Genomic DNA, 7,500 nt, shown 5'->3' with positions numbered 1-7,500 from the left:
TACGCCTTCTTTTGGTTTAAATACATATTTATCCAACAGTCCGAATTACAATAGAAAGGGCAAGATGAAGAAACACAAAAGCACGAGGCTCAAATAAGTGCTACCAAAATTAAACAGAAACGTCTCTGGCGAACGTTTTAAACAGTATATTAAGACAGTATAAGCATTTTACTTCACAGTTATTTTTCAAGTCAGTAATATCAGTATAAATATCACACACTTGAATGTTGTCCAAGAGCTTCAAGGCATAGTCACTGATGTCATTATTTCAGTTATTGTCAAGATTGTGGGTCATGAGAACTTAATTGTAATATTAATGGTTTTATGATAATACTAAAAATAAACAGCAAGAAAAAAATATGAAAAAAGTTATAAGTGTATAGTACTTGTCTTAATTATAATAGTCCTGATTTTGTGATCAAGTGCTCTACACAAGGCTAGATGTTATCAGAGGTCAAGGATGTCAAATATCACGTAAAGTTGAAGCAACCAGAGCATCGGTGGCTAGCAGAGGAACCTCCGATTGGGCCACCAGAAGTAGAGGTGAAAGGAGAGGCTGGTGCAGCGGGGTGCCCGAGCCTCAGAAGGGTAGTTGGCGATGCAGCAAGGCCATTGATATCAGCGTGAACTTGTTATCGTATCAGCCGGTGCCGTTATCGGGTTACAGCCGTAGCCCTTTCGCCGTGGCTTCGCCGAGCTAGCACTGTAACTCAGATGCTGACCACCGGTTACGGGTTAGCGGCGCCACAGGACCATGGTTTCAGCGTTCCTTTTCGTGTTGGTATCAAGTTACCGTGCCCTGGCCAAGAACGCTAGCATTGAAGAAGGGAGAGAAAAGTTCTACCTCCCCATCTTCGGTTTATGTAAACGACTAGGGCTCCTTGCATTAGGAAGTATTCGGATTATAAATGTTTATTATTATTATCACTAGCAATACTCGTGCTCCTCACGGGATGTAACAAATGTTTTATGATTTTCATTAATCACTGATGGTGTGGATATTAAAGTGTCTATGCGAATCCATACCATTATCAATTGCTATTATTGTTGCAATGGTCGACTTATCTTGTCTGAATCATGACTGATTTATTATTGTATTCATAGCTTCAAAGCGATGGTGATTCAGTGGAGGAGATTAGCTCCCCTGATCAGCGAAGCCTTATAACTATCAGTCATATGATTACCACAAATATGATGGTTAAAACCCTTATAACTTTGGAACCAGCCAACCATTTTTTTTAAATGAAATTAAACATGAAGACGCAGCACATTAGTCCCTTCAACTTAAGGGGGAAAAAAAGAAAAAAAAAATTCAACTCGATTTTCTGAGAAAAACATTTTTGCTGTGATTATGTAATTTTTAACTGCTATTTTGTAGACCCGTCCTCAGAGTATGTAATGAAAAAAAGTTTCATTGAAATATTCCCAGAACTTTGGGAGACATGGCTGATTATGTATTTTGACCATCGGGCCCCGTAATGACCTTGACCTTTGACCTATCCAATATAAATGTTGCACGCAATAGGCTATCGTGTGTCTACATCTACCTACAAAGTTTGGTTGAAAAATACTTAGCCGTTCAGGATTTATCGCAGTTCCTATATTGTGACATACATACATACTTACGGAATGGAACAATCGCAAACGTCCCCGCTGGATGACGAATTAAATTATAAAAAACGTATCAGTAAAATAAAATAACAATGAACAGCACACATTCCCTGAAAAGTAATGTAGCGTAGGGGAAAGGGAGAAAAAAAAGTGACACCGCGTGGATTCGAACGTGCGTGATTAGAACGTGATGAAGCAAGAGTGTCCTAACCAACTGGCCTACTAATAATTTGCAAAAGTTTCAGGGAGAAATACAGCTATGACATTACAAAAACCATAGGCAATGGATGTTCCGTTTGCCATTCCAATAAGTAACAACAATAATAACTTGATAGGTTTGAGAGTGAACTTGATTTGACATGATACTGTGTTGTCTAAAGTGTTTATTGGATTCTCGGGCAGTTTTATCCCGGACGGCTGCATGTCGAGCTTCAGGGGTGCCTAAGGGCATCCGGCGGTAGGTAAAAATATTTAATGTTCAAATAAACCCACTTAATTAAAAAAAATAAACACATTAGTCCCAGCCAGTCCTGATTGAGGTGGCCTCCACTATGCCCATGCAAAAGGAATAACGTGAAAGTTGCCCAGTACCACAGAAATTAGCAATTTCGTGTGACTGAGGCTACCAGTACCTGTATTAATATATGAATTATGATTGGCAACGGTAAGCGATTTCACACAGATTAGCGCGGGACAAATATTGACAGAATTTTTTTTTATCATAACTGCAATGTTCTTCTCCCCCAAAAAACAACAACAACAACGCAACACCTCCCCCCTCCCCAACCCCTAAGAAGAACAGGTCCGACAAACCCCTGCGTCACCCAGTGAGCTTTTTTTTTAAATTAACGACGCCAATGGGATTCGATCTCCTGCCTCAGACACTTTCGTTTTGTCGCGTTAGGAGAGCAATTTACCAACTTATCTATTTTGCGTCTTGACAGTTCGCGTGAGTGATATTTTAGTGACTTGTGTGACATATAGACTGACCGGAACAAACGCAAACGTCCACCCTCTGGGGGACAAACAACACATTTGCATTCAAACAAAGTAGTTTGTTGATCATAGTGCAATTATCCCGTTTGACTTGTGTCTGTTCTCAATATGACTAACATATATATGTACTCATTTCTCCCAAATAGGTAAAGCTATTGAAACTCATTTTGGCTATGAGCTCGAGGTCCATGGGAATAAACGCTCATAATTATGTCCTGCGGATCGATGACCCTGGTGTCACTCAAAATTATCCCGTCAGGAAATGCTATTTCGTATACATGTACTCAATTGTCTAACCGGCACGGTTGGCCTATTGGTAAGGCGTCCGCCCCGTGATCGGGAGGTCGTGGGTTCAAACCCCGGCCGGGTCATACCTAAGACTTTAAAATTGGCAATCTAGTGGCTGCTCCGCCTGGCGTCTGGCATTATGGGGTTAGTGCTAGGACTGGTTGGTCCGGTGTCAGAATAATGTGACTGGGTGAGACATGAAGCCTGTGCTGCGACTTCTGTCTTGTGTGTGGCGCACGTTCTATGTCAAAGCAGCACCGCCCTGATATGGCCCTTCGTGGTCGGCTGGGCGTTAAGCAAACAAACAAACAAACTCAATTGTCTCCAGTAAGGACACAGTTATTTTCTCCGAAATTAAGGCCCCAGTTTGTGGTGATTGATATTGATTTGCTCTGTAGTTTGATGATCCTAGTGCCAACATTATCCCGTCAGGCATGGTTTAAATGTTTTCGTTTGCACCCACTTTTCTCCAAAACTGATAAAACTGGTGACACCACTATTCGGAAGCATGCTCATCGGAGTCGATGCCGAGAAGCTCTGAACTTTGGTGACCCTAGGTACCATATTATCCGGCCAGGAAGGGTTTTAATATATGCTCACTTTACACCCGTTAGGGTCTATATGTTCTATCAGCCCCAGATACTTTACTTGATATTTGCTTTCGGTCCAGCCGACTCTTTTGAGCCATATCAGGACCAATCAGCCCGAGATGTCTTATCATTTCGATGAAGAAGACTTTAAATAATAAAACAACAACCACAGCACGAGATGATAAACGGAAAGTATTAGGATCCTTATGGTCACTTGTTAATTATTATTTTGTTACCCCTTTATCACATGCCGGCTATTGATACATGCCATATCATTATTTTTGTTATCAAAACGAATACGTTGTGTGTGTGTGTGTATTGTTAGGAAAACTCCAATCTTTTAGATTAGTTAACAATGTATCAAGAAAAATCACATATTTGAGCGAGTTTCTAGGTGACCGTCTTCGTGATTAGGGACCTAATGTACATCCTATATGATCTTCCATGAATGGCTCGGTTGCTATTTGAATTTTCTGTAAAAGGGGTCGCTCAGATAATCGTCAAAATGTAACTGACAAGTCCAGTGGCTAACGAAGGAAAGCACCGATCACCATCAAGACTAAATCACTACCAGATGTCAGTAGGAATGTTGGTAACTGATCCACTGACCGCTATCATGTTTTACTACTCGCGTACAGAACTGACTGGGCTTGCTAATAAGCAAGCGTTAGTTTGTAACACATTCCCTGGCCCGTCCCAAGAGAACATGAAAGATATATATTTATGCTACACGGAAGCGTTCTGCTTTAAGCAGACTACATGTATAGACCGAAACAGTTCAAAATAATGATACTGGATTCAGACTTCAACATTATTTTCATATTAGGCCTACGAAAAATGACTTACATAACTTATTTTATACTCGTTAAGAGAAATAATACATGCATCGAGGGACATTGCTTTTATTCTAGGCTACATCTCTTATGGAGGCATCTTACACACTCTCTCTCTTTCTTCACCCTCCCATCTCTCTCTCCTTCTCTCCCCCTCTATCTTTCTAATATTGACAACACCCCTCATATGATCACTCAACCTCTCCCCATCGCCCTCTGTCTCTCACCTTCTTACACACACTCTCTCTTTTCCCAACTCTCCTCTCTCTCCATCTCTCTCTCTCTTCAATAATTACACTCTCCACTCTCGAATCTCCAAACATTCGGTTAAACGTGATTAACTGGTATCGTACCCCTATGACAGCTAATATTCCATATTCTCTGCATTCTCTGCTTGTTGCATTACGTTAAAGGTTTTAATGCTCTTTTTTTTCAAGCCACATTTCACGTCAACCAACTTTTATCAAGACGTTATTCAAAGCGTCATTGTAGAAATGACATTCGGAAATATTAGGGGAATCTCTGTCATAACATTTTTTTCTATTTGTTTCCTATCAGGCATTTTTTGTTTTAATCACAAGTAATATGATACAGACACACAAAGAGAGACACCTATAGTGACAGCCGCTCTATCATGCTAGGACTGGTGTCAGTATACTGTGACTATATGAAGATGTCAATCAATCAATCAATATGAGGCTTATATCGCGCGTATTCCGTGGGTACAGTTCTAAGCGCAGGGATTTATTTATTTTATTTTTATTTTATGCAATTTATATCGCGCACATATTCAAGGCGCAGGGATTTATTTATGCTGTGTGAGATGGAATTTTTATTACACAATACATCACGCATTCACATCGGCCAGCAGATCGCAGCCATTTCGGCGCATATCCTACTTTTCACGGCCTATTATTCCAAGTCACACGGGTATTTTGGTGGACATTTTTATCTATGCCTATACAATTTTGCCAGGAAAGACCCTTTTGTCAATCGTGGGATCTTTAACGTGCACACCCCAATGTAGTGTACACGAAGGGACCTCGGTTTTTCGTCTCATCCGAAAGACTAGCACTTGAACCCACCACCTAGGTGTGGAGAAAATTGCTAACGCCCTGACCCAGGGTCGAACTCGCAACCTCTCGCTTCCGAGCGCAACTGCGTTACCACTCGGCCACCCAGTCCGATGTAACCCTCTGCGACTTCAATCTCAGTGTGGCAGTACATTAATCTGCTGACCATAAACAAGGAATGCGTCCAGCTGTCTCTCTAGCTCTCCATTAGGTTTCTCAGCGGGTTACCTGCTTGACGACGTGCTAATTGATGGCACGCGAACCGTGTAATGTATAGCCACTGCGCGAGTCGAACCGCTCTACGACTAGCTGCTCCTCTCCACGCCCCCCCCCCCCCAACCCCCACCGCCAGCCCCACGCATCCCTCTCTCTCGCCCTGCCTCTCTTCCCCCGTTCCTCTCTCCCCCCCCTCCCTCTCTCCCCCCTCCCTCTCTCTCCTTCTTTCTCCCCCCCTCTCTCTTTACCCTTAATTGTCAATCCGTTTTTCATTGCTAAATTCATACGAATAAATAAAAGCTTGATGTTTAGCAAGAATCACCTCTGATTTGTTATTTGCATTGTCACTGAAGACTAAACCGTCAGTGAAACTGAACAGTTCGCCACCTGTTTACCTCTTTTTATATTTTAATCCAGACAGCATTATCCACCACCACCCATTATATAAACATTCTATTTTGTGTAGTCCCGATATCAATGTTGCACACCTTTTGATGCAGCTTTTAATAATATAAGAGATTTGATTTATACGTATTCCCTGTTTCACTCAATGAATATATATATATTCCCTAAAATATCCAGGTAATATACATATTTCCTGGAATTTGGAGGCCATTTTTAGACGTATTCCCTGACTTATATTTAGCATTCAAAAGGAGATACTTTGATGGAGTGAAAAATCTCTCTCTCTCTCTCTCTCTCTCTCTCTCTCTCTCTCTCTCTCTCTCTCTCTCTCTCTCTCTCTCTCTTATGCTTACAAATATAACAACAATCGCATAACAATAGAATTTACAACACAATATTACACTGTTTGCACCAATGAAGTGAGAAAAAATGACTTTTGTATTGGCAAAATCAACAAGCCGTAATAACTCTAGTTGGCGAGATATATTTTGTTTGTTTGTTTGTTTGTTTGCTTAACGCCCAGCCGACCACGAAGGGCCATATCAGGGCGGTGCTGCTTTGACATTTAACGTGCGCCACACACAAGACAGAAGTCGCAGCACAGGCTTCATGTCTCACCCAGTCACATTATTCTGACACCGGACCAACCAGTCCTAGCACCAACCCCATAATGCCAGACGCCAGGCGGAGCAGCCACTAGATTGCCAATTTTAAAGTCTTAGGTATGACCCGGCCGGGGTTCGAACCCACGACCTCCCGCTCACTGGGCGGACGCCTTACCACTAGGCCACCGTGTTGCGGTTTGGCGGGATATAGTGATCCTTACATTCGTTCGAAAAAAAGACCAATAAAGCTACCCTTTCAAACCATGTTCTGAGTTTTTTTGCTTATTTGCTATTGTGTTTGGTTGTAATATGTTATATAGAATTGTGCATGTGAAGTGATATTATATTTTTTAAATATGGAAAAAGTGAAAGCTGATTGAAAATTTATGGACAGATTAATAGATGAAAATGGCTCTCAATAACGACGCAAAAAGGAATTTTACAGGAGCAAGTGAGATTTTACAATAACGTGTTTGATAAAAATGGGAATTTTGTTGAGGAGGATGCTGAAAGTAAAGTTCTTAATTTAAATATTCCTCAGTTAAATGACGAACGAAAATGTGGTTTGGAAACTGATTTTACCGTGTTAGAAATCGGCAGGGCGCTGTCTTTATTAAAAAATGGTTCGTCACCAGGTTTAGACGGATTGACTACAAGTTTCATGAAAAAATGTTGGCCTAAAGTAAAAATGATGGTGGTTAATTCCCTTCAAAGTGCATTTAGAGTCGGTGAATTGTCAGATACTCAGAAAAGAGCAGTTATCACGTTGATCCATAAGGATAAAGATTTGCCGAGAGATAGCCTTAAGAATTGGAAACCCTATATCTGTAACCAATACAGATTATAAAATGCTGGCAACATGTTTATCGCAGCGCGTATCTGT

This window comes from Littorina saxatilis, linkage group LG8 (assembly GCF_037325665.1).
Source record: "Littorina saxatilis isolate snail1 linkage group LG8, US_GU_Lsax_2.0, whole genome shotgun sequence".
NCBI classification, from domain to species: Eukaryota; Metazoa; Mollusca; class Gastropoda; order Littorinimorpha; family Littorinidae; genus Littorina; species Littorina saxatilis.
The sequence above is the reverse complement of the archived record's forward strand: the minus strand, read 5'-3'. Positions refer to the sequence as shown.